The following is a 27,820-nucleotide window of genomic DNA, read 5'->3' as shown; positions in this document are numbered from 1 at the left end:
TCTGATTCATACTGATCCTGCATCGCCATTTTATGTAGAGGCAGATGCTTCTCAGTATGCCATAGGAGGGGTTTGTCTCAATGAGACGTTGGTTCAGGACTCATGCATCCCATAGCCATTTTTTCAAAAAACTGCTGCCTGCAGAACAAAATGATACTGTAACTGAAAGGGAGTCTTGGCCATTAAACTAGTATCCAAGAATTGAGAAATTATTTATGATCAGCTCGACATCCCGACATTGAGCAAGACCACTGACTCATTGTCAGTGAAATTGCTCTCCCTCCCTCGCAGCTCCACCATTAAGTTAGCTCCCCCTTCACTCTGCTGTGTCTTTCCTCCATTTTTCACTCATTTTTACCCTCATCTCAATCTCCCCCTTGCACTCTCCTGTGTCCTCTGTGTCTTTCCTCCACTCTTTCTTGCACTTTTGCTGCCTTATTTGTACTTTTCTCTCTCTTTTTTCCTTTTTCCTTTTGCCTTTTTTAGCCTATTTTTCTCCGCCGCTGCTGCCCCTGCGGCCCCTCCCCCCCGGCACGACCATTGCGACCGGCCCAATCTTACTCCACTCCCGACTGCCCAGCCCTCCTCGACCCCTACTTAATGGCGGCCACTGCTGGAACAGGGAAGCAAGACCACTGACTCATTGTCAGTGAAATTGCTCTCCATTCCTCGCAGCTCCACCATTAAGTGAGGCCTTCCCCGAGGCACTCCTCCACCCGCACTTCTATCTCCCCCCTTCACTCTCCTTCTGGGTCTTAGCCTCCATTTTCCGTCGTTTTCCCCACATTTTAAGCTCCCCCCTTTACTATCCTGTGTCTTTCCTCCATTTTTCACTCGTTTTTTAGCCTCATCTCAATCTCCCCCTTTCACTCCCCTGTGTCCTCTGTGTCTTTCCTCCACTCTTTCTTGCACTTTTGCTGACTTATTTGCACTTTTATCTCTCTTTTTGCCTTTTTCCTTTTGCCTTTTTTAGCCCATTTTTCCCCACTTCTGCTGCCCCCGTGGCGCCTCACCCCCAGCACGACCAGGGCGACCGGCCCAATCCAGCTCCCCTCCCCGCTCCAGCCTTCCAGGTGTCCAGCCTTCCCCGACCCCTACTTAATGGCGGCCACTCCAGGGACAGGCGAGCAAGACCACTGACTCATTGTCAGTGAAATTGCTCTCCCTCCCTCTCAGCTCCACTATCAAGTAAGGCCTTCCCCCCAGCCCCTGCACTCTCGAGTGTTGGTGTTCGGGGACCTCCTCCACCGGCAGGTTTCAGCTGCGTCGCATCCCTTGTGGTCCAGTTGTCCTCTGACTCCATTCTCTTGCTCCGCTTTTCCTTTTCTTTTTTACTTGTTTTTTCCCTCACTTCTATCTCCCCCTTCACTCTCCATCTAGTTCTTAACCTCCATTTCCTGTCGTTTTCCCCTCATTTCAAGCTCCCCTTCACTCTGCTGTGTCTTTTCTCCATTTTTCACTCATTGTTTACCCTCATCTCAATCTCCCACTTTCACTCTCCTGTGTCCACTGTGTCTTTCCTCCACTCTTTCGTGCACTTTTGCTGCCTTATTTGCACTGTTCTCTCTCTTTTTACCTTTTGCCTTTTTTATCCTGTTTTTCCCCGCCGCAGCTGCCCCTGCGGCCCCTCCCCCCAGCACGACCAGTGCGACCGGCTGAATCCAGCTCCCCTCCCCGCTCCTGCCTCCCAGCTGTCCAGTCCTCCCCGACCGCTACTTAATGGCAGCCACTGCAGGGACAGGCGAGCAAGACCACTGACTCATTGTCAGAGAAATTGCTCTCCCTCCCACACAGCTCCAACATTAAGTGAGGCCTTCACCCAAGCCCCTGCACTCTCGAGTGTTGGTGTTCGAGGCCCCCCTCCACCCGCTGGTTTCACCTGCGCCTCCTCCCTGGTAGTCCAGTGGACCTCTGTCTCCATTCTCTTGTTCCGCTTTTTCCCTCCTTTTTTACTCGCTTTTTCCCTCACTTATATCTCCCCCCTTCACTCTCCTTCTGGGTCTTAACCTCAATTTTCTGTTGTTTTCCCCTCATTTCAAGCTCCCCCTTTACTATCCTGTTTCTTTTCTCCATTTTTCACTCGTTTGTTACCCTCATCTCAATCTCACCCTTTCACTCTCTTGTGTCCTCTGTTGCTTTTCTCCACTCTTTCTTGCACTTTTGCTGCCTTATTTGCAATTTTCTCTCTCTTTTTGCCTTTTTCCTTTTTCCTTTCTAAGCCTCTTTTTCCCCGCCGCTGCAGTCCCCGCAGCCCCTCCCCCCAGCACGACCAGTGCGACCTGCCCAATCCAGCTCCCCTTCTCGCTCCCGCCTCCCAGCTGTCCAGCCCTCCCCGACCCCTACTAAATGGTGGCCACTGCGGGGACAGGCGGGCAAGACAACTGACTCATTGTCAGTGAAATTGCTCTCCCTCCTCCCTTAGCAGCTCCACCATTAAGTGAGGCCTTTCCCCTGCACTCTCAAGTGTTGGTGTTCGAGGCCCTCCTCCACCCGCAGGTTTCACCGGCGCCTCAACCCTGGTGGTCCAGTAGACCTCTGTCTCGATTCTCTTGCGCCACTTTTTAGCTCCTTTTTTACTCGTTTTTTCCCTCAATTTGTTTCAACTCCCTTCACTCTCCTTCTGGGTCTTAACCTCCATTTTCTGGCATTTTCCCCTCATTTTAAGCTCCCCCTTTCCCTATCCTGTGTCTTTCCTCCGTTTTCACTTGCTTTTTACCCACATCTCAATCTCTCCCTTTCACTCTCCTGTGTCCCGTGTCTTTCCTCCACTCTTTCTTGCACTTTTGCTGCCTTATTTGCACTTTTCTTTATCTATTTTCCTTTTTCCTTTTTTAGACCATTTTTTCCTTCTGCCAGGGCGCAAAAGGCAAACCTGTCCGCGACCCGACTGAGACCAGCACCAGGAACCCTGGATCTCTGCACCGCCAATGCTACGACCCAGCGGCACTCCATGCTCTCAACCCAGGCCACAACAACATCTGCAAGCTAGCATCACCAGTCGACACCCAGGAACCCTTCAGCTGTCACCGCTGCCAGCACACCTGCAATACCGCCAAGACTACTGACCCTGTGCAATCCGCCCGTAAGAATACAACCGAACCAAAGACCCTGCAATGCATCCTCCACAATGTCCAATCCCTCCACAAACACGCCACCGAAATCTGGGACCTCCTCGACAGCACTACCCCGGACGTAGCATTCTTTACAGAAACCTGGACCAACACCACCTGGTGACCGGACATCGCCATCGTCATTCCCAAGGATACAAGATCTCCTTGAAGGACCGCCCCACCCGCCCTGGAGGAGGAATTGCCATCATCCACAAATCCACCTTCCGCCGGAGTACAATCCCCGACGAGCCCTCAGACCTGATGGAACACCTTCACTTCAAGATACTGGCCAGCCCTACCTCCACTTTCCGTGGAAAGGTCATCTACCGACCCCCTGGACCCCGCTGACTTTTTGCCAACTCCATCACAGACATTATCTCCCTGCATGCCATCGCGTCCACCAACTATACCCTAGTGGGAGATCTCAACTTCCATCTCGACAACCAACTGGACCCAGGCACCACATCCCTCCTGGACATTCTCAACAAAATTGGACACCGTCAAATTGTGACCGAACCCACGCACTCAGCAGGACAAACCCTCGACTGCCTCTACACAACAGGAAACTCCATCACCTTTACCCACACCACCAAACTCCCATGGACTGACCATTGATGCGTCCACTTCACCTTCAGAACACCCACCATCTACAGACACCAGCACCTGCTCCCACGAAGAAACTGGACCAGAATCACTTACGACCAGCTAACCTCATCACTCAGCAACTCCACCCCAACCATCGCAGAAATCGCCAACGCCAACACCCTCACCTGACCGCCACTCAAACAGCGGCAAGACACCTATGGGTATTCGAGCGCTTTATAAACATTTTAACATAACATAACACCGCAGCCCGAACCCTGCACAGATGGATCTGCAACAGCTCCAACACCATAGCCCCCCTCAAGAAAAACAACAACACCCACGCCAAGAAAGCTTGATGGTTCACCACCGAACTTCAGGAGTCCAGACGCACTTGCCGCTGCCTCAAAAAGGCCTGAGAAACACCAAATCCACAGAAGCCCATAACAACTTCAGAGCTGCATTCCAACGCCCACCACAAAGTCATTAGAAAAATGAGGAGAAAAGCAGGGCTGAGTCTGCGCTCATAGAGATGGCTGACTCGGTTCGATGGGCTCTAGACTGAGGATCCCGGGCGGTGTTGGTGCTGCTGGATTTATCAGCAGCATTTGACACCGTCTCCCACCCAATCTTACTGGATCGTCTGAAGGCCGTGGGAATCCAGGGCAACATCCTCAAATGGATTAATTCTTTTTTGTCTAATCGTACACAATTGGTCCATACTCCCCCTTTCACCTCCACTCCCAAGTCACTGAAATGGGGTGTCCCCCAGGTCTCCTCTCTAAGCCCCCTGCTTTTTAATGTTTACTTTTCCCCGCTTGCTGATATGAGTTCCAACACCGGCATTAAAACCACCTCCTACGCCGATGATATTCAGCTGCTTTTTACCTTTGACAACCACTCCACTTCTACCTTCGACCCCCTTAAATCTTGCCTCAGAGACATTGCTCATTGGATGGATCTTAACTCATTGAGATTGAACGCAACTAAAACTGAAGTGCTTTTCTTCAATCAGCCTACCCCTCTGGACCCTAACATCTGGTGGCCAGTAGACCTGAGCCATGCTCCCTCCCCCAAAGATTCAGTTAGGAACCTTGGAGTACGCTGGGACCAACAGCTGTCACTGAACTGTCAAGTTCAATCAGTCTTGGCTGCTTGTTTCTCCAAGATTAAAATCCTCAAAAAACTCATCAATTGCCTACCATGTGACAATCGAAAGACAATAGTCCACGTGCTGATCATCTCCCATTTGGACTACGCGAATGTACTTTATTTAGGTTTATCCACGGGCCTTTGCCATAAACTTCAAACTGTTCAAAATGCTGCAGCCCGCCTTATAGGGGGCTTTTCACGGAGACAGCATACATCCCCTTACCTTCGGGAACTGCACTGGCAACCCATAAGCAAACGTATTGAGTTTAAAGCTATGACACTAGCCTACCGCTCCACCCAGGGTAACGGATCTGCTCATTTCAGATCAATCCTCCGCCCTTACTCTAACTCCCACTCTCTCCGCTCAAACTCTAAAAATCTACTGGCCACGCCTAGATTTAAAAAATCTCGTTCTGGAGGAAGAACATTTGAATTAGTTGCCGCCCAGCGATGGAATAAGCTGCCCCTCAAATTACGCATGAGCAAGACTGAATCTGAGTTCCGTCGAGCCCTGAAAACTTTTTTTTTAAAACTTTTTTTTTCTGCCAGTAACCGCCTCTCTCTGATTCCCCTTTGAGACCGTTAATCTACCAGCGCCGGGACACCCCTTTGGGGTAGCTCAGCGCTTTACAAAAGACACAAAAAAAAAGCGATTGAAGACAGAATCTCCACTCATGCACACAACAGCAAAGAACTCTTCAACATCATCAAGAAGTTTGCCCAACCCACCAGCGAGTCCACCGACATCCCTCCCTCACAAGACCTCTGCGACAAACTCAGCACCTTTTTCCACCACAAAATCAAGAGCATCTACGACAAGTTCGACGAAGACAACCAACACACTCAACCCTCACCAACCACCCGACAGCCTGAAGCCAGCGATCGACAACTGGACAGCCCTCACCACCGAAGACACACTGAAGACAATGAAGTAAATCCATTCCGGGGCCCCCACGGACCCCTGCCCCCACCACATTTTCAACAGAGCAGCCGACACCATCACACCTATGCTCTGCCACACCATCAACCGCTCCCTAGCAACCGCCTCATTCCCTGACGACTGGAAACATGCTGAGATCAACCCCCTCCTGAAGAAACCCTTGGCTGAACCCACCGACCTAAAAAACTACAGACCCATCTCCCTGCTCCCGTTCCCAGCGAAAGTCATTGAGAAAGCCATCAACAGCCAACTTGCCACATTCATCGTAGAGCACACCACCTCGACTCCTCCCAATACGGCTTCAGAAAAAAACACAGTACAGAACCCGCCCTCCTTGCCGCAACAGACGAGATCCATACCTTACTGGACAAAGGAGAAACAGCCGCCCTCATCCTCCTCGACCTCTCAGCGGCGTTCGACACAGTCTCTCAACGCATCCTAAAACGCAGACTCCACAATGCAGGAATCCAAGAGAAGGCCCTCGACTGGATACACTCCTTCCTCTCCGGCAGATCGCAGCGGGTCAGACTCCCCGCTTTCCTCTCAGACCCTACACCTACCACCTGCGGAGTCCCACAGGGGTCCTCCCTCAGCCCTACGCTCTTCAACGTCTACATGGCTCCACTCGCCCCCATCGTCAGAACCTACTGACTCAACATTGTGTCATACGTAGACGACACCCAACTCATCATTTCGCTATCCAACGAACCCAACACCACCAGACACAACTTTCGAGAAGGCATGGGAGCGTCGCCAAATGGATGAAAAACAGCTGCCTACAACTAAACACAAACAAAACGGAAGTACTCATCATGGCCCAAACCCAGATGCCTGGAACGACACCTGGTGTCCCCTCGCCCTCGGAAGCCTGCCCACCCCCATGTACCACGCACGCAACCTGGGAATCATCCTGGACTCTGATCTCAAAATGGACCGCCAGATCAACTCCGTCTCGTCCTCCTGCTTCCACACCCTCCACCTCCTACGTAAGACCTTCAAATGGATCCCCCTCGAACACCCTGGTCACCAGCAGGCTTGACTACAGGAACGCACTCAATGCCAGAATAAAGAAAAACCTCACCTGCAAGCTACAGAACATCCAAAATGCTGCCACAAGACTGGTCCTCAACCTGCCAAGCCACTGCCACATCTCCTAGCACCTCCACACACTCCACTGGCTCCCCATCAAAGCTAGAGTCACCTTCAAGAAGCTAACCCACGCTCACAAGGCCCTCCACGACACCGGACCAGAAAACCTGAACAGCTGACTCAAATTCCAGGTAGCCCAAAGGACCCTATGACCAGCCCAGCTCTCCTATGCCATAGTCCCCTGCACCAGAAAGACCAGATTGGGAGGCCGCTCCTTCTCCTTCCGTGCGGCCAGTGTCTGGATCGACCTTCTGCTCCACCTCAGACAGATAACATCGCTCCCCATCTTCGCAAGAAACCTCAAAACCTGGCTCTTCGACAGGCCCCCTTCTTGATGGACTGGAACCTGCGAACCCCCCTCAAAGCCCCAGCGCCTTGAGACCCTTACAGGTGAGTAGTCACACTTAACAAACACCTGGTTTGATTTGATTTTGATTACCATTTATTTGGACCACAAAAACCTTGAGTTATTTGACTCAGCAGCACACGCTCTAACCCAGCAACAGATGAAATGGGTACTGTTCTTTAATGAATATGGTTTCATTCTCACTTTCCGGACTGCTGCTAAACAAATAAAATCAGATGCCCTATCTTGTATGCAGGTTTCCCATCTGCATCATACCTCTACATCAGACAATATACCCATCACATCTCAAGATCGGATCATTAGGGGGTTGCTCCTTTGATTAATTCCTAGTTGAGGTTAAGAAAATGGTAAAAACAATGAATTTGACTCCTTGGCTATCCAATCCAGTGTATAAACTACAGGAGGGGGTTCTGTATCATGATACTCAACTTTTTATTTCTCCAGAACTCAGAGACAAGGTATTAAAGTGGTATAATTCCTCAGCATTGGTTGGACATCCGGGTATGATAAAAACTCAAGAGATATGCCTTAGAAGGTTTTTGTGGGAAGATATTGGGTACGATATACAGTAGGGGTGGGCGGTTAACTCTGCCCTGCGGACTGAGTTTGTGGAATTTTGCAACTCCGTGCTCCACTGACAGCGTGGAGTTCAGCAAAAAGCTGCAAATTTCGCCACGTATGGGAGCTTGCACCCACCTCCCACCATTAAACTCAGGAGACTGCCATGGGAGACTGCTTATTGGGAGAAGCGAAAAATGGCGGTGCTGCAAAACAGAGAGAGTGGACAAAAAAAACGGACGGGTCTCTGCTCTGGCTGCAAGCATAGAGGTGCGCAGTTCACAAGAGAATGAGGAGAGGACATACAGCGGGAGAGGCTTAAGCAGGACCTGTCTACATTCAATGAGGTGAGTGTTGCAAACTGTTGCCTCAGTTAACGTAGCCTCATTGCAGTACAGTTGTAATCCAGTTCTGTCTCATTTTGCTGCTGTTTCAGTCTATGACTCCTTTATGTGGTGCCTTTCAGTGCAGCCTCACGGATGGTGCAGTTTTTCCAGGGAAGCATCATTCACAAGCAGCTGCAGCTGCATCCAATGTTGCCTTATTCTAGTACTGCTTGGATCTGACCTGAGTCTTCTCAGTGATGCCTCATTGTTGCACATACTCTATAAGTGCTGCCTTGTTTGGACAGCCAGATTTCGGACTAGTGCTTCTTCTGGATGTTACAAAAAGATTTATTTCCAATGTTGTCTTTTTAGAGTGTCAGTTTACTCAGTAGTACATAATTGTAACACTGCCTCATTCCAGTTCAGCCTCAGTTTGTGCAGTTCCGTTTCAGCCTTCCTCCATTGCTTCCTCAGTTTGTTGCAACCTACCTTGCTCACTGTCGGTATTTATTACAACAGCTGTGTCTTTCTACAGTCTCATTCCAGAGCTCACGTGTTCTAGGGCAGGCTTCCCCAGTACTGCATTTTTCCATCAAAGCTTTATTTTGGTGAAGTCTCATTCTAGTGCTGCACAACTCAGTGCTATAGTCTTCTCACAATGACTCGTTCCAGTGCATTCGGGTTAGGGGTGGGCGGGTGGAACAACTGTGCCCGCTCACAAAACTCCATTGAATTCCACTAAGTTTTTATGCAACTCTGCGGAATTCCACATAGTGCTACTCCCACCTCTAATATGCAGCCATTTGTGTCTTCTTGTCCCATTTATGCAATCTACAAAGTCTCACATATTTCTCCTGCGGATTGCTTCTTCCGCTTGCTACGCCTCCTTCTCCATGGCACATCATTGGTATGAATTTTTGTCACTGATATTCCAAAATATGCAGGGTATACCTCGATCCTTGTAGTAGTTGAGCTATTTACTAAGATGGCTCACTTTGTTCCATTACCAAAGATTTCTATGGCAAAAGAATTGGCATACACGTTTCTTCAACAGGTTATTCAGTTGCATATTATCCTATCTGCTATAGTGTCAGATAGGGAGGCACAATTTGTGTCCTATTTCTGGAGGGCGTTATGTTCTACCCACACATGAAACTGAGTTTGTCCTCAGTCTATCATCCCGCAGTCAGATGAACAAACAGACAGGACCAATCAGTCAATGGAACAGTATATTCACTGTCTCCTGTCTTCTCTAAATAGTGGTTGGGTGAAGGCTCTGCCTCATAATGTTTCCTGAGTGTCACAGTTAGAAAATCCTTCTGATATTACCCCTGTTTTTTCTCCCGGCCCTTCGCATTTACGCTTACCTTTTTCTCTGTATTGTTCATAATTTTCTCCCTCTTTTCTTCAATGATTGGCTAAGTTGTGTGCACAAGTCTCTCTGGTGTTTGCGAAGGCGGGTGCTATTTAGAAGCAGCTCTTCGTAACTCTGCACTTGATTTCCTTTGCAATTTGTGAAATTCGGAAGGATTTCCTGCTGCCAGCGGTCCTGCTGATTACCTGTCCTCTTGTTCCTGTGCCTGGGTATGTCATAATCCTGGGTGGACTCTTCACCATGCTGGGATCTTGTTCCGAGCTGCTCCTTGTCTTCAGTGCTCTTTTTCCCAGAAGTATTTATGTTACTTCCTCCTCCTCATAGGTGGCCTCATCCCACTTTGCTCTCCATCTACAGGATATGTAAAACTGTTTTTTGCCATTACTTTTCTCCTCAAGTTTTTGCCATTTGATACTATTGTGGAAGTATATATTGTTTTCCTTTTTGGGATCTGCACACTGTTTTTTCCCCTTTGTTCTTCATTCCACTGTGGAATTCATGGATTGATGTGTTTATTCCATTTTCCTTCGGTCTTTCCTGTCTGGGTAGAGAGAGAGAGAGAGACCTATATTTTGGAGAGCATCTGAATCAGCCTTATTCGGAACTTTTGGAGTTTCTTTTTGTATTTTGATCTTCATGTGAATGTTTTTAAAAAAAAGCCTTTGGGATAGCATCGGTCCATTATTCTCCAAATATTTTCCATAAAACAAAATTTACTTATTTTTATGTATATATCTTTTTCTTGTTCTTCTCTTTACGAGTTCCATGTTAATCACCTCCTCTTAGATGCTAGAAGGGTGACCACAGAAAACCTAATCTATCCATGACCCCAGCTTTCTGAACATCCAGAATCCTTCTCTTGTTTCACTGTTTACCTCCATTCCCCTTGTGTTTTTCCACCCACGGCTGTTTTTCAGTCAGCCTTAAAGGTGAAACACTCAGGAAGAGGTTAGACATTCTCCATTGCTGCAATACCTGATTTTCAGGTGAATGGAGTCGAAACAACCATTCCCCAAGACCAAAACTTTGGTCCGTCGATCATCCATGTTCAGAAATCATGCTATGCTCAACATGGCCTTGAAGATTCTCAGTAAGGTTCTTGCGACTAGATTACTGACTCATATGCCAGCGCTGGTACATAAGGACCAAAATGGCTTCATCCTGAATTGCCGTATCTCACCTAATCTTAGACGGCTATATCATGTCCCTTATCAACTGGCAGTGCTGACCTTGTTGAGGCCATGCTCATGTCATTAGACCTTGAAAAATCCTTCTACTTGGTTCGTTGGGACTTTCTAACAGTGGTCATGCATTGCATGGGATTGGGGAGAGCTGTATTAAATGGGACTCACTACTCTTTCCCGATGGTGAGAGTCAAGACAGGGTCTACGATCTCTAACGCATATGCTATATTTCAGGGCACGAGGCAAGATTGTTTGTTGTCTCACCTCCTGTTTGCCTTGGTCATTGAGCCTCTGGCGGAGCACTTTAGATGGGAGGCAGAGGGAGTGGTATTGTGGTGGATGGTCTTAACATGTCATCTCACTGTAAGCAGAGGACGTCCTTTTGTACTAGTCTGATGAACCTAGTGGCGCCACATATGCACTCCAAGGGCCGGAGAAATTTGGGACACTTTCAGTCTTACACTTTAATAGAGCTACAACTTGTATGTTTCTAATTACAGAGCATTAGAAATGGGGTCTCTAGTTAGCAAAGGTTTGCACTCTGTCCAAGTAAGGACCACCTCCCTAGTCAGGGTAAGTCCGAAACAGCCCCTAGATTAACCTGTACGCTCCCTCTGGTAGCTTGGCACAGAGCAGTCAGGCTTAACTTAAGCGGCAATGTGTAAGATATGTGTGCAACACACACACACACAGTAACAAAATGAAAACACCACAAAAAGATTCCTCACCGATTTATATAAAAGTAGTTTATTATAATATAAATCCATTATTGCCAACAATACAAAAATAAAATGTATACTTTCCATTTAGCGAGATCAGTTGAAAAAGGATAAAAATCTAAGGTACACTGTGCAATATATACGAATTCAAAGTTAGACCTTAACCCAGTGCTAGCATGGCACTGGCACCTAGTGGGCTAGGTACAGTGACCCTAGACCAGGGTATCTGACAAAGGATCCCCACCAGGGATCGTGAAATAATCTTTTGCCCAGTTAGCCTGAACTGAAGAGCATTCGAGGTGTCTGTGGAGACTGGAATACTTAGCTAAGTTCAGCCGCTCACAATCTCACACCAGCAGGCTACGGGCATCTTTGTGGCCCCTGTTACCCACTATATCTTGATGATGGGGGTGCCAATTCTGCAAGGGACACCAAGCGCTGGTGACACTGCACTGAGTAGCTTACTGAGAGGACCCACATCATCAATGCTTCTTTGTCTGGGGAAGTACAAGCTGGGGATCCTGCAGCTCCTGTGGGTGCATACATCTAACGAGACATGCGTCTTGGGAATGCCTCTAGTCACCACAGCAACGCAGCAGTGGAAGGCACTGGCCCAGCGTCAGGAAAGGTGGTTATCACAGAACTCCGACTCGGGGTGCAGTGCAAGCATGCAGTGAAGCGCTGACTCTGGACACGGCAATGCACATGGACTGCAGTAAGTGAAAAATTAGTTGTTCGGCTCACAATAGGGTTGGCGATCCTTCTCAACAGCCATCTACCAGACTCACTAGTGACAGAGTCTCACTGTAGTGGCAATAAGGTGAAACCTTTGTTGGACCTGAGAGGTCGTGAACAGGAGACAAGCCAGCAAGCCCTTGGAGTCACTCTGGGTTGAGCAAGGCAGCTCAGCAAAGCAGAGAAGGAGAACCTTGGAATAGTCAGTCACAGCAAAGTGGCAATGCTTCCATCACAGCAGCCTGCAGACTTCTTCCCAAGTCCTATAGTGTACTACTTTGTTAGGGCCAGAGCCCTAATACTTATACCAAAGAGTGTCTTTGATATAGGGGGTGACTTCAAAGGACCCCTATGAAGTACACAATGATCCTTTACATCCCAGCCCTGGCTCTGGACTACCCATAGAGGGTTCATCAGTCCTTTGTTAGAGGGCAGGACACAACTTATCCAGTTGAAAATGTGAGCCACCTCTCCCCCTTCCTGCCCAGGAAGGCTATAAGTATGCAGATGAATGCTGCTGTGTGGTGGCTGCCTTAAGAGAATGCACAAAGTGTAGCTGTCACCCTGCCAAAATTTGAATTGGAGACAGGCTTGAAGGCTCACACAGAAGAGAAATCTTTCTAAAAGTGGCATTTCTAAAATGGTAATGTTAAATTCAGCTTTCCCATTAAAAAGGTTTTATCATCACCATTCCAAAGACATTAGACATGAAGTAGCTACTCCTTTCTAATCCGGATTTACAACTTAAAAGGTGTTTTAAGAAATCCCCAATGCTTGTCTATGGAAGGAGTAGGCTTCACAGCAGTGAGAAACTAATTTAGCTGTTTGTCACTACCATGACATGTAAAACTTAAAAGAACATCTCCTGTCTTCTAGTTAAACAGCACCCCGCCGTTAGGGTCACTTAGGGCCTACCTTAGGGGGGGCTTATGTGAAATGAAAGGGGAGTTTGAGGCTTGACAAGTGTTTTTAAATGCCAAGTCGAAGTGGCAGTAAACTGCATGGGACCTGCCGGGATGGATTGGAACTTATGGGCCTCACCCCCTGTCAGCAAGTGCTACTGGCATAGTTGCTATGTCCTTCAGTGGTTATTTCGCAACTAGGCACCCTGATGTTAGTGGCCCTGAAGTTTTTGGTGATGTTGTATAGTGCGGACCCGGAGGACTTGGCTCTATGCCCTTGCCTTTCTGTTGATGGAACAACCCCATGGGGGACCCTTTGCCTCCTTCACTGACCCTCAGCTTTTGTACTGGACAGAGGAGAGACTAGTGTTGTTGGGCGACTGATACCAGCTGGGCACTCTCACCTCACTAGAAGAGATGACGGAGCAGCACACTCTGCTTCAGGGTCAATTGCTGACCCACAAAACTCTAGTAAGTACATTTGCGGAACTATGGAATGTGAGTCGGAATGAACCATCGCCCTGCGCAGTACTCCAGTTATTGCTCTTAATGGAGTTGGCGCGGCACCTAGGGAAGTGGTTCTATGGGGCCCTGAATGATATGGGGTGAAGACCACTAATGGCACTTAGGGCCAGGTGGAACGGAATACTAGACAATGAAATTGCGGACAGGGAATGAAGTAAGATACTGCCTGCCCTATGAAGGTATCTCGGATTACGAGATTGAAGTATATTCAAATTGATTTTGTCCACATGAGCTATCTCCCGCAGAATAGACTGCAGGTAATTTATGAGGGAGAACCTCGTGAATGTCGCCAGTGTTAAAAGCCAGTTGCAGACTTTTGACACATGATTTGGGGTTGCCCTATCCTTCAGCTGTTCTAGAAAGCAGTCCTTCTCAGATTCCATACTGCACTTGATCGCACTCTTCAATGCATGATTGAGACCTGCCTTCGGGGGGAGGCGGGGCTCCCCGGACCGAAGGCTCACCAGGTAGGCACCAGGTTTTTGAACCTGGCCCTTATACTGTTGAAAAAGGATAGCAATGGTGTGGAAGTCAGAGAGGGCCCCCATATTTGAGACCTGGATAGAATATGTCACAACCTGGGTCAGAGTTGAGGAAAAGTAGAAGACCTATAGTGGGCTTTAGACAGAAGTACTGAAGGGGTTGGGAACACCCAGAGGGAGACAAGGAATCAGAACAGAGAAAACAGGCGGGCACGAGATAGGGAACTAGAGGTGAAGACCCAGGTGCGGGTGAGGGAGTGCGCTGACTGAAGGATATATACGCTCTTGACATCAGACTACTTACAACCCCCGCATGCTGGGCTCCCTGCCTACTCCTGTGCCCCCCATGTGCCCCATGTCCCTCTTCTTCCCAATCCCCCCGGATGTGGAAAGTCCAACCTTAGGCATTCTAGGCCACACAGCCCTCTGATATTGAATTAACTGCACCTCTCTGACATTCCTCCTGCTGTTAAGGAATTACACACCTTGAGACATATTGTTTTATTTCTTTTTGTTTCTTTTTTCCCCTTTCTATGTGTGTTACTTTATCTGCCCTCCATGCCCCCCCTTTCCCCTCACTCCTGACACTGAGCCATTTGGGCCTCACTATTCAGTTATAGGCACAATGCTTAGGTCAGGTTGGTGACACCACAATAGGGATGACCCAAATTAGGGATCACTTTAAGTGGAATATGGATGAGTGAGATTTATGTTTCTTGGGCTCGCTCATAAACCCTGCAAGTTGTGGCCAATGAGCTGTTCTTTCTCCTTGTCATTATGAATAATACGGTTTCCTAACTACTTGCCCACCTTTGCTGAGACATGATTGTGACTGTTGTGTATTTTTTATAACAAAATGATGATAAAAAAATATTTTTAAAAAAGAGTGGGAAGAGAAAATCAGGGAAATAATAAAGGTTGGTCAGTAGTTAAAATAGGCAATTGTGTTAAATTTGAATTTCTATGGCTATCCACTTATTTATTTTGCCCTGGAATGTAAAGTGTCTCTAAGTTAGGTAAAAACAGAAAAACAGTTGCATGTGAAGTCCTGCCACTGCCCTAGGCTTTATTTTGCCTGTAGTAAATTCATGTTGAGCTGAAATAGAAGAGTAAGGTCCGCATGGCCATACAGCCCAACACGTTCATCACGATTTTACACACAGCCTAAATGTGGGGCATTGCTATTGGTTACTGTCTTCAGCTATAATCCTCTGAATCAATGGTCTCAATGTTGAAGCATCCTTACTTGCTAGCGCAGGACTTGTGATAAATCTGAGCTCCTCTGATGAGGCCTACCATGAGAAGTCACATATTTGTATGCCTAGCATAACAGCGTTAGTTCACCTCTAAGGATTATGCAATGAAGAAAAAAATAATTCAATGAAAAAGGACTTGGGTGAGTCCACTTCAGCCATTTGTTGCTCAAAGTTTCATTCATATTTTGAATCAGAGCGCAGTTCAGCCTACATAGATTGGTGCTGGGAATGGCCCTTTCTGCAGGGTCACCACCAAACTTTCTGCCTTCTTCCTCCCCTTTTTCTTTGAATTCGTTTTTGTTGGGATTACTACTCTGGGCACTTTACCACTGCTAACCAATGCTAAAGTGCATGTGGCCCCTCTCAAAACATTGTAACATTGGCTTATCCACAATTGGCATATTTATTTTACTTAGAAGTCCCTCATAAAGTGTACTATATGTGCCCTACGCCTACAAATTACACTCTACTAGTGAGACTGCATCTACTTGCCAGGCCAAACCTTCCTTTTTTATTGCATAAAAGTCACCTCTAAGTTAGATAGGTCCTAGACAGCCCATGGACAGGGTGCATTATATTTAAAAGATTGGATGTGTACTTTTGAGTTTTACATGTCCAGGTAGTCAAAAACTGCTGAATTCATTTTTCACTACTGCAAAGCTTATCTCTCCCATAAGTTCAAATTCGGATTGACTTAAAACATCTTTTAAGTGTAATTTTTAATTGGAAAAAGATAGAGATTTGGAGTTTGATGTCTCTGGGCACACAATTTAAATTAATCACAAATCATGGTGAAGTCGGATTTTAAAAGGCTAGTCTGAAAATGCCACTTTTAGAAGTTGGCATTTTCTTACTTTAACCATTCTGTGCCTCTGCCTGCCTCTGAATATGTGTCTGGGTTGGGTGACAGCTGGGCTGTGTGTATTCCCTCAGACAGACTGAGGGGCCTTCCTGAGGTAGATTCGGATTGAGGAGCTGACACTTGCACCTGAATAGAGCTGTGCCTGTTCCAACACAAAGAGCTGCATACCCCCTGTAGTGAGTCTGGAGCTAGGGAAGGAAAGAGAGGAACCTTGTGATCTTCAAAGGTCTCCTTGAAGTCTCCCCCACTTCAAAGGTACATTTCGGTATTAGTACTGAACCCCTGACACCACCAAATCAGAACTGTGCTGAAACCAAGAACATTCTGTCTGGAAGAAAAGCTGCTGTGCTGTAAGAGGGACTGCCACTTTGCTACCTACATTGCTGTACTGGACTGCTGCCTGCTGATTACTGTACTGTAGGAGGGAAAACCACTCTGCAACGTGTTCTGCTTTGTTAAACTGCTGCCTTATGCTTCTTGCCTGGGAGTGAGAGGAACTGGACCTTCTCTTTACATATTTGAACCCACGTTTCTCCAAGGGCTTGGTGGCCTTCCTCCTGTCCTCTGAAGTCTCATGGTCACAAAGGATCTCATGCAACTCTGCTGGTGCTACTAGACTCTGCCATCTGTGAGCTTTACTCTTGCCTGAGGTGCTTCCTCCAGTCCTGGGCCTTACAAGCAGGTTCTGCATCTGTTTCAGAAAATATTGACACAGTGACTACTTTGCGGCTATTGGAACTGATGCAGTGTCCTCTGGTGCCAACACGGTGCGGATGAGACAACTACACTGGTCTCGACGGCGATGTCAAATAATGACGCAGTGCCGATCCGATGACGCTGCTGTGAGGCTCGACTCCGACGCAGCGCCGGCCCTTCGCCACTGACTGCAAGACTCGACTCTGATGCATTGACCCGACTGTGTAAATCGGAACCGACGCAAGGAGTGATGCAGGGAGTCCTTGATGGAGATGCCTGCTCCATACAAGGTACTTTTCAAGGGGTCCCTGCATGGGTCCTGTAGCCGGCCTGCCCTCAGTTAGATTTGGGGGTCTCTAGTTGGCACAGGTAGGTACTTGTGATGAATAGGGACCCTTTCCTCTAGTCACGGTTAGGGGGTACACTCCTAAAATAACCCTTGCTCACCCCCCTGGTAGCTTGGCACGAGCAGACAGGCTTATCTAAGAGGCAATGTGTAAAGCATTTGTGAACACATACAGTAATCAAGTGACAACACTACAGATGGACACCACACAGGTTTTATCTCAAAAATAAGTATACTTTATATAGACTTATCACAAGACCACAAACGACAAAAAGCCACAATACTGTACTTAAAATGGTAGTTTTAACTTAGTTTTCCTTAGCTCTTAAAATGCGACACTTTGAGTCAATGTACCTTAAGATGCGACACGCAGGGCCACGAAAGTGTTGCAATGATGAAAATGCGTCAAAATCAGGTGCAAAGAAATAAAGACGTCAAGTTCTCGATGCGTCAGCTGCATCGGCGACACACTTGTTCAGGGATGCGATGACAGTGGCTTTGGCAGCGACACTCTTCTCCCTCGATTCGTGACGCTTCCACTGAATGCGGCAAAAATATTTACAACAAGGGGTGGTGAGGGACAGAGTCTCTGAATTAAGCAGAAAGCTCTCACCTAGTCAAGAGATCAGGGCTAGATCCAACACCGTTTTTTAGCTCACTGCACCATCCCAGTTTCAGAACCTGGCTGTATGCAAATTAGTCTGTTCCTGTCCCAGTGCATGATGGGAACAGGGCAAACCAAACTACAAAAGCCAATTCTTACACTGGGAAGGAAACAAGCTCCCGGGGACCGGTTTCTGGCATTACAGCCGTCTTCGGCCCGGTTTGCTTGAATCCTGATGGTGCAATGAGCAAGGGTCTCACATCTGAGAATACCCTTCCACGCTTAGGGTGGACAAAAATATTTACAACAAGGGGTGGTGAGGGACAGAGTCTCTGAATTAAGCAGAAAGCTCTCACCTAGTCAAGAGATCAGGGCTAGATCCAACACCGTTTTTTAGCTCACTGCACCATCCCAGTTTCAGAACCTGGCTGTATGCAAATTAGTCTGTTCCTGTCCCAGTGCATGATGGGAACAGGGCAAACCAAACTACAAAAGCCAATTCTTACACTGGGAAGGAAACAAGCTCCCGGGGACCGGTTTCTGGCATTACAGCCGTCTTCGGCCCGGTTTGCTTGAATCCTGATGGTGCAATGAGCAAGGGTCTCACATCTGAGAATACCCTTCCACGCTTAGGGTGGACAAAAATATTTACAACAAGGGGTGGTGAGGGACAGAGTCTCTGAATTAAGCAGAAAGCTCTCACCTAGTCAAGAGATCAGGGCTAGATCCAACACCGTTTTTTAGCTCACTGCACCATCCCAGTTTCAGAACCTGGCTGTATGCAAATTAGTCTGTTCCTTTCCCAGTGCATGATGGGAACAGGGCAAACCAAACTACAAAAGCCAATTCTTACACTGGGAAGGAAACAAGCTCCCGGGGACCGGTTTCTGGCATTACAGCCGTCTTCGGCCCGGTTTGCTTGAATCCTGATGGTGCAATGAGCAAGGGTCTCACATCTGAGTCAAAGTCAAAGTCAAAAGATTTTATTTGTGTAGGTACTCAACCGAGGACCACAAATATAACATAAAATGAAAAAAGAATTTAACAAAAGATAAGTACATCACAAATTAATATAAAGCTAACATGGATTTAAAAAATTTGTACAAATTATAACATACAAATTCGTTCGGAGGATTTATGCCCGCTGTTAATATTTCTTTTTCCTTTGTTAGCCTACAGGATCTGTATATCGGTGAAATATAATGAGCGCGAGCTGCTACCACTTTAGAGTTGGGGCAAATAAACAGTAAGTGCTCCACAGTCTGCTCACCCCCTTGACATAACAAACATAGATGGGAGAGTTCTCCAGGTAACCATTTTGCTTTATAAGATTGTACAGGTAAAATCCCAGCTCGACACATGAAAATTACCCTCCTTGCGTTATGAGAAAGACAAAAAGAGATATATGGCTGTATATGTTTATACTCTATAAGTGTAGTGAATGGCTTGAATATTTTTAGCCTATAGCTGTGAGCATAGTCCAAATCATAACTCAACCTAGGAGTAAAACATTTGAGAAAGAGTTTTAGTTGTGACACGGACCAAGTCTGCAAGATTTCTGTAGAAATTTCAGCCATTTGGAACGCCGCAGACATGTTCACTAAGAAAGTTTGCTTAACTACATCTGTGCCAAAAGTCTCTTTTTGTAACAGAAATCTAAGAGTTCCCTCCGTTGCATGAAGGAGATGGTAGGCCCATCTAATTATGTTTGCCACGGCAGTGGCAAAAGCACTAGTAATTCCGAATTCCAGCCGTAGGACCTGAACTGGTGTAGCAATTGGGACCTTCATTATTTTTTTCAAGATTTTTCCCTCTTGACGGTCCATGAAGCCCCATTGTTGAATGGGAATATATTCTGTGGCATAAGACAGGACCGCAGGTATTTTAACTTTATATATTTTTATTAATGAGGAAAAATGCCTGCTCCCCGTGGCGTTATATAGTCTTGATAGTGCTCCTGCATGTAAATCAGATTTTTTCGTTAGCTTCTCGATATGCTTTGTATTTGTTAGATTCTTAGAAAGAATCCTGCCGAGGTAAATATATTCTTTTTCTTCATCGACCTTTTCATCTCCTAGCCTCCAATTATATTTGACACTTTTCTTCCTCCCAGAAAAGGCTACAACTTTGGTTTTTCTTACGTTCGGGATTAAAAAATTGTCATTTGAATATTTGAACAGAATATCTAAAGATTTTTGCAGACCAAATGGTGTAAGATCGAACAAGACTATATCGTCCGCATAAAGCAACAAATGAACTCTTTGTTGGTTAATTTTTGGGGGCAGGCTTAGGCCCTTTTGTAGATGATTTGGCAAATCATTTAGATATAACGAGAACAACATGGGAGCTAGTAGACAACCCTGTTTAAGGCCATTTTCAGTATATATTACTTTCGTTAATCCTTTTTCGCCCCCCATTTGGACTCGACACCATGTAGTTGTATGGAGGCTTATTATTACCTGTAGCAAATGATCATTGATTCCCAAACTCCTCAATTTTTTCCACAATGTGGGACGATCCACTCGATCGAATGCGGTCGAGTAATCTATAAAAGCCATGTAGACCGTCTGCTTTCTTCGTGTGACGTATTTGTCCAGAAAAAACTGAATAATTGCTATGTTATCCGTAACAGAATGTTTGGGTCTGAAGCCTGCCTGGAACATGGGTATCAAACCCATCGAGAAGGCCCAGTTTTTTAATTGCAATAGTACCTCTGCTGCGAAGATTTTCCCGGTAGCGTCCATCAGGGCTATTTGGCGATAGTTTCCTGCTACCGTTTTGCAACCTTTTTTGTGAATAGGGATAATAGTGCTCCCTTGCCATGACTTGGGAACTTGACCAGTGGAGAAAATATAGTTGAAAAGTGGGGTTAGTAAAAGGCTCCATTCCTTAGAATTTGTCTGCAGGGCCTTTATAGGAATTTGGTCGGGGCCAAAGGCTCCTGTGCTTCTTGCCCTCCGAATGTGTGTTTCAACCATTATAGTTGTTGTTTTCGGAATTACTTTTTCCATAACTTTTTCCTTTACTTTATCTGGACTGATTGCTTGTAATTTGTCCACATTTTTTTTGTAAAGTTCTGCCAAGTAGATTTCCCACTCTTTCGGAGGAACAGGTACTGCTTGTAATTTCTTTTTTGTCCCTGATATTTTGGCTATTATGGACCAATAGGTTCTCTGGTTTGGTTCTTTGGCAGCAATTTGTAGTTCAACCCAGTTACGATCTTGAAGGGTTTTTCTCTCACTTGTTTTTTCTCTTCTGAATTGATTTTTCAATTTGTTTATTTCCTTCTTTTTAGTAGGTGAGGGGTGTAAGTATTGAGCACGTATCAATTTGTTTAGGGTTTTCTTTATCAGTGAGTTCCCTGTTTTGTTATTATTTTTTCTTTTTGAGTTAGTATTAGTTTTTTGAAAATTCATTTCAATTAATACTTCCTTAAGTTCAATGAGCATGGTCTCAAAATTTTCTATAGGATCTTCAGAATATAGATTCCTTAAGAAATGTTGGTGCTCGACCAAATTTGTCATTTTACTCAAAGAGGTAGGATTCCAAAAGATACGTCTCTGATCGCTGTTTACCAGAGTTTCCTTTCTGTCGAGGGTCATCAGACCTTCTTCTGCGGACGGAACCGACCAACTGGTTCTAAGTTGCATGACGGCATGATCACTCTCTATAGTAAAATTGGAGCAGAGATGGGACATGGTTTCAAACTGGTCTTTGCCACAGATGATATAGTCTATTATAGATGGTTTCCCGTTTCCCTGTCTTGTATACGCTGCCGGGATATCGCCTTCCACATTCCCATTAAGAATTGTTCCATTTATGGAAAGCAGTACTGTTAACAGTGTTTTCCCTCTTTTGTTAGATCGAATATCACTGGGGAATTGAGGGATTAAAGGTTCGAGGCTTTCTTCTTCCAGAATTTTTCCCCACTTTTTTATTTCTGTATTGGAAATTTTCCCGTTGAAATCACCCATGATTATATAGGGTGGAAACGTATGGGCTTCAATTATTTGTATAATAATTTGCAAGGTATCGTCATATAAGGTGTCGTGCTTTTTTCCTGGAGGGGCGTATACATTGAAAAGCAACATTATTCTAATTGAGGTCAAATTGTAGGCTTTCAGAGACAGTTTAATACATTGCACATTCTCACTATTGGTTTCCACTATCTCTTGTGCCCACAGATGATCCTCTCTCATTAAAATAGCCAATCCCCCTTTGGCATGGCCCCGGTTTGAGGCTTTTGCACATATGTTATACACATAGTAACCTTTTTGTAAAAAGGGCTCAGTTGCCCAGGTTTCTTGTAGGGTCAATATGTCGGGCTGGTTATTGAGGACTTCCTTCATTTTTTTCATTGTTCTACCAGCGATATTCCACGTTGTGACCTTTAGACCTTGGTTAAACAGGGTACTTTAGTTGATTAGAACCTTTGTTATAGTTTAACATCCCTGGAAGCCAGGTCCATGAATTCTCCATTTTATTTTCAGCAAAATTTTTTGCCTTCGATTCCATATGCCACACTTCCCTTTCCCCTTTTTTTACTCGAATTTTCAGTATCTCTTCTCCCTGTTCTATATCTCTAATTTGAGTACCCTCTGGATATCTCAAAGTCCCCGAGGATCTTTGTCCCTCGTTCGAGTGCAGTGTAGAAAAAAGTTGCGTGTTGTTATTAAAAGTTGGGTATTTTTTGTTTCCTTTGAGCTCAGCTTTCACAATGACATCATAACCAAATCGATATATTATCTCTTTTTCCTTCAGAATAATACTTGGTATTACTGGAGACCAGAACGAGACTATTGCGATTTTGCTCTGACCTCGCTTTGGGAATGATACTAGATCGATGTCACTGCTTGTCATAGATTGAAGAGTCTTTATATTTTGTAAAAGGTGAAGGATCCTGCTTCTATTAAGAGGGATATTGTCAGTGGGAAATAGTTCTTCAAATTGAAGTACCTTTGATTGTGTGTCAATCCTGCAGTCATTTTCCTTCTCAAAAATAGTTTTATCAGCATTTTCATATCTTGTCGTTATAGCTGTGTTTAATGGGAGATATACATCCGCCTTAGGGTTCAAGGATTTCTTTCTATCAATACTTGTTCCTTTGGGGGATTCTCCTTTTTTACTCCTACATGGCGTACTTTTCTCGTCAATTTCCTCCTGTAGTTCTTTTTGTGGTATTTTAATTTTTTGAAATTTCAATTTACGTGCTTGCTTTTTATGAATCCTTCTCATAGGTTTTTTCTTCCTTTTGTTTTTTCCTTTTAGCATAACATCCTTAGTTGAATTTGGTGTTGTTTCTCCTGAAGATATTTCAGATTTAATTTCTGCTTTTGATTCCTCGACTTCTTTTACAGAGTCTTTGTAGAATCTTTCCTTTCTCATTTTTTTGTTGAAAATCGGGAATTGTTTTTGCTTTTTTGGGGGGTTTTCTCTAAACAAACGTTTCAAGGAGTATAGAGTGGATTCATTAAAAGATTCCTTTTTTTTCCTATTGTCAGTTGATTTAAGATCATCATCTGATGTCTGAGTAGAAGAGTGACAGTTGCTTTGTTTGTAATCATTTTCATTTCGTAGTTTGGTATCCTCTAGTTTTCCTTCGATGTTTTTTGAGGACTCCTTTTTCCTTTTCTCTTCTACTAGAAACTTCAGAATACCAATTTGGACATCCAAAGTTTGATCAGAATTTTCAAGGATGTTACCTAAAAAGGAGAGAACTGATTCGAGAATTTCTTGTAATGTGAAGAAAGCCTTGGATAAGGGAATAGAAGATTTTTCAAGATTATTATTTTCTATTGAAAAGGGATCCAAAAAGGAATCTTGTTCATGTATAGAAAGTTTTTTTGTGTCTGTGTTTGTTGACTTTAGCTCTAGACTGTTTTCTCCTGCTTTTTGGTTGAATATACATAGGTCTTTTAATGTTTGAGGGCTCCCATTGCCCTTTGTCAAGAGTAAATCGGAGTTCAAACTTTTTTGTTCTGATGTAATATTAAGAATACTTAAGTCTTCTGTTTTGTGTACACTCTCGTGGTTTTTTATAGGCGTTGATGATTTCACCGCACTAGAATTGGAGTTTTCAGGTTGTTGTTCTCTTGTTGTATAAGTAGACTTGTTGGTAAACACAATATCGCTGACATTATGAGACAGATGGGGGGATGCCGATAAACATGATCGATCGTCCAGACTCCCTGATGTTTTATTTTCAATGGCAGACATTGTTTTTTCCGGTTTCTTTTTTGCTGGTAAAGACGAGAAGTATTCACTGATTGCTGGGGTCAGGCTGTTACGGCCAGCTTTTATTCCTTTATCAGTGGATTTTCTAACAGCTTCCTCGGTTCCCATTCGTTTCATGAAGATTGTTCGCGAGCGTAATTTCTTTAGACCCATTAGTGAGAAGACTCGTGCCACTTATTTCGCGAGAGAGGGAAAGAAGGGAGATTGTTACCTTTCTTCGATGTTTTGACTCTGCGATGGTCACTATATGTTTTAGAGCATAGATGTTAATGGGTTGGCCCGTCCCGTCCTCGGTCGTCCCCGGACGGCCACAGACGGCCCGCCCTTTGCCCGGGCTTCGCCCCGAGCTTTGCCCCGCGCGCGTCCCGCTTGGCGCGTAACTGGGCTTGCTTTTGTAGTGATGATGTGACACCCTATTGGACAAGGGAGGGGGCGTGGCTCACGCGGGAAGAGGACCAGCTGCGAGTTGGTGATTGCTGGTCCTCGCAGTGCCGGGGCCGGCGCCTCTCTCTCCACTGCGGTCACAAGGTATTGGATTATCCTCCCACGACGAGTCAGGTTAAAAACAGCAGCTCCTTCGTCACCAATAAGGCTCAAGCAGGGCTCTCCAACACTCGATCACAGGGCAAATAGTTCTGCTTCTCGAGCGGCCCCCACGAAGCGGGGGCCGCGAGAAGTTATCTGGTTTGGAGGGGGTGTGGCTCTGGGAGGGGGCGCGGCTCACGCGGGAAGAGGACCAGCTGCGAGTTGGTGATTGCTGGTCCTCGCAGTCCCGGGGCCGGCGCCTCTCTCTCCACTGCGGTCACAAGGTATTGGATTATCCTCCCACGACGAGTCAGGTTAAAAACAGCAGCTCCTTCGTCACCAATAAGGCTCAAGCAGGGCTCTCCAACACTCGATCACAGGGCAAATAGTTCTGCTTCTCGAGCGGCACCCGCGAAGCGGGGGCCGCGAGAAGTTATCTGGTTTGGAGGGGGTGTGGCTCTGGGAGGGGGCGCGGCTCACGCGGGAAGAGGACCAGCTGCGAGTTGGTGATTGCTGGTCCTCGCAGTCCCGGGGCCGGCGCCTCTCTCTCCACTGCGGTCACAAGGTATTGGATTATCCTCCCACGACGAGTCAGGTTAAAAACAGCAGCTCCTTCGTCACCAATAAGGCTCAAGCAGGGCTCTCCAACACTCGATCACAGGGCAAATAGTTCTGCTTCTCGAGCGGCACCCGCGAAGCGGGGGCCGCGAGAAGTTATCTGGTTTGGAGGGGGTGTGGCTCTGGGAGGGGGCGCGGCTCACGCGGGAAGAGGACCAGCTGCGAGTTGGTGATTGCTGGTCCTCGCAGTCCCGGGGCCGGCGCCTCTCTCTCCACTGCGGTCACAAGGTATTGGATTATCCTCCCACGACGAGTCAGGTTAAAAACAGCAGCTCCTTCGTCACCAATAAGGCTCAAGCAGGGCTCTCCAACACTCGATCACAGGGCAAATAGTTCTGCTTCTCGAGCGGCACCCGCGAAGCGGGGGCCGCGAGAAGTTATCTGGTTTGGAGGGGGTGTGGCTCTGGGAGGGGGCGCGGCTCACGCGGGAAGAGGACCAGCTGCGAGTTGGTGATTGCTGGTCCTCGCAGTCCCGGGGCCGGCGCCTCTCTCTCCACTGCGGTCACAAGGTATTGGATTATCCTCCCACGACGAGTCAGGTTAAAAACAGCAGCTCCTTCGTCACCAATAAGGCTCAAGCAGGGCTCTCCAACACTCGATCACAGGGCAAATAGTTCTGCTTCTCGAGCGGCACCCGCGAAGCGGGGGCCGCGAGAAGTTATCTGGTTTGGAGGGGGTGTGGCTCTGGGAGGGGGCGCGGCTCACGCGGGAAGAGGACCAGCTGCGAGTTGGTGATTGCTGGTCCTCGCAGTCCCGGGGCCGGCGCCTCTCTCTCCACTGCGGTCACAAGGTATTGGATTATCCTCCCACGACGAGTCAGGTTAAAAACAGCAGCTCCTTCGTCACCAATAAGGCTCAAGCAGGGCTCTCCAACACTCGATCACAGGGCAAATAGTTCTGCTTCTCGAGCGGCACCCGCGAAGCGGGGGCCGCGAGAAGTTATCTGGTTTGGAGGGGGTGTGGCTCTGGGAGGGGGCGCGGCTCACGCGGGAAGAGGACCAGCTGCGAGTTGGTGATTGCTGGTCCTCGCAGTCCCGGGGCCGGCGCCTCTCTCTCCACTGCGGTCACAAGGTATTGGATTATCCTCCCACGACGAGTCAGGTTAAAAACAGCAGCTCCTTCGTCACCAATAAGGCTCAAGCAGGGCTCTCCAACACTCGATCACAGGGCAAATAGTTCTGCTTCTCGAGCGGCTCCCGCGAAGCGGGGGCCGCGAGAAGTTATCTGGTTTGGAGGGGGTGTGGCTCTGGGAGGGGGCGCGGCTCACGCGGGAAGAGGACCAGCTGCGAGTTGGTGATTGCTGGTCCTCGCAGTCCCGGGGCCGGCGCCTCTCTCTCCACTGCGGTCACAAGGTATTGGATTATCCTCCCACGACGAGTCAGGTTAAAAACAGCAGCTCCTTCGTCACCAATAAGGCTCAAGCAGGGCTCTCCAACACTCGATCACAGGGCAAATAGTTCTGCTTCACATCTGAGAATACCCTTCCACGCTTAGGGTGGACAAAAATATTTACAACAAGGGGTGGTGAGGGACAGAGTCTCTGAATTAAGCAGAAAGCTCTCACCTAGTCAAGAGATCAGGGCTAGATCCAACACCGTTTTTTAGCTCACTGCACCATCCCAGTTTCAGAACCTGGCTGTATGCAAATTAGTCTGTTCCTGTCCCAGTGCATGATGGGAACAGGGCAAACCAAACTACAAAAGCCAATTCTTACACTGGGAAGGAAACAAGCTCCCGGGGACCGGTTTCTGGCATTACAGCCGTCTTCGGCCCGGTTTGCTTGAATCCTGATGGTGCAATGAGCAAGGGTCTCACATCTGAGAATACCCTTCCACGCTTAGGGTGGACAAAAATATTTACAACAAGGGGTGGTGAGGGACAGAGTCTCTGAATTAAGCAGAAAGCTCTCACCTAGTCAAGAGATCAGGGCTAGATCCAACACCGTTTTTTAGCTCACTGCACCATCCCAGTTTCAGAACCTGGCTGTATGCAAATTAGTCTGTTCCTGTCCCAGTGCATGATGGGAACAGGGCAAACCAAACTACAAAAGCCAATTCTTACACTGGGAAGGAAACAAGCTCCCGGGGACCGGTTTCTGGCATTACAGCCGTTTAACTCAGACACTCTGTTCATCACCACCCCCTTTTGTAAATCGTTTTTGGCCACTATAGGTGTGGCAGGGTATACTCAGACATGAGTCCCTTTCTCACTGCTCCATCAGGATTCAAGCAAGCCGGGCCGAAGAAGGCTGAAATGCCAGAAACCGGTCCCCGGTAGCTTGTCTCCTTTCTGGTGAAGAATTGGCTTGGTAGTTTAGTCTGCCCTGTTCCCATGATGCACTGGGCCAGGGACAGACTGATTTGCATATAGCCAGGTTCTGAGCTGGGATGGGGCAGTGAGATAAATAACGGTGATGGATCAAGCCCTGATCTTTGGACTGGGTAAGAGTGGTCTGTTTAACTCAGACACTCTGTTCATCACCACCCCCTTTTGTAAATCGTTTTTGGCCACTATAGGTGTGGCAGGGTATACTCAGACATGAGTCCCTTTCTCACTGCTCCATCAGGATTCAA

Source organism: Lissotriton vulgaris, chromosome 2_1 (assembly GCF_964263255.1).
Source record: "Lissotriton vulgaris chromosome 2_1, aLisVul1.2, whole genome shotgun sequence".
NCBI classification, from domain to species: Eukaryota; Metazoa; Chordata; class Amphibia; order Caudata; family Salamandridae; genus Lissotriton; species Lissotriton vulgaris.
Note: the sequence above shows the minus strand (reverse complement) of the source record.